The sequence below is a fragment of the Helianthus annuus genome, chromosome 8 (genome assembly GCF_002127325.2).
Source record: "Helianthus annuus cultivar XRQ/B chromosome 8, HanXRQr2.0-SUNRISE, whole genome shotgun sequence".
Classification (NCBI taxonomy): Eukaryota; Viridiplantae; Streptophyta; class Magnoliopsida; order Asterales; family Asteraceae; genus Helianthus; species Helianthus annuus.
Window position 1 is genome coordinate 147,864,740 of NC_035440.2, and position 618 is coordinate 147,865,357.

A 618-nucleotide genomic window follows, 5' to 3' on the forward strand; every position below is an offset into this window, starting at 1 on the left:
GTAGTCGATACACATTCGAAGACTACCGTCCTTCTTCTTGCCAAACAAAACTGGAGCTCCCCAAGGCGAGAAGCTTGGTCGGATAAATCCCTTTGTCTAACAACTCTTGAAGTTGTGTCGACAATTCTTGCATCTCAGAAGGGGCAAGTCTATAAGGTGCCTTAGCCACAGGCGCGGCGCCTGGAACTAAGTCAATGCGGAACTCTACTCGCCTCAGAGGCGGCAGTCCAGGCAAGTCTTCTGGGAAGACTTCTGGATATTCCCTCACGACAGGGATGTCTTTGATCCTCGGCTCAGCAGCCTTCTTATCCACAATATGTGCCAGGAAGGCAGCACATCCCTTCTGCAAACACTTACGCGCTTTCAAGCAGCTGATAATTCTCAAAGGCGTCTCGCGCTTCTCTCCATGAACCACAATGGTCTCACCATCATCGGTTGGGATACGAACGACCTTTTCGTGGCAAACAATTTCTGTCTTGTTGCTCGATAACCAATCCATCCCTACTACCACGTCGAAGCTTCCCAACTGGACGGGTAGTAGATTCAAAACAAACTCACGCGCTCCCAATTCGATCACACAACCTCTGATAACTTCGTTGGCTTCTACTATCTTTCCAT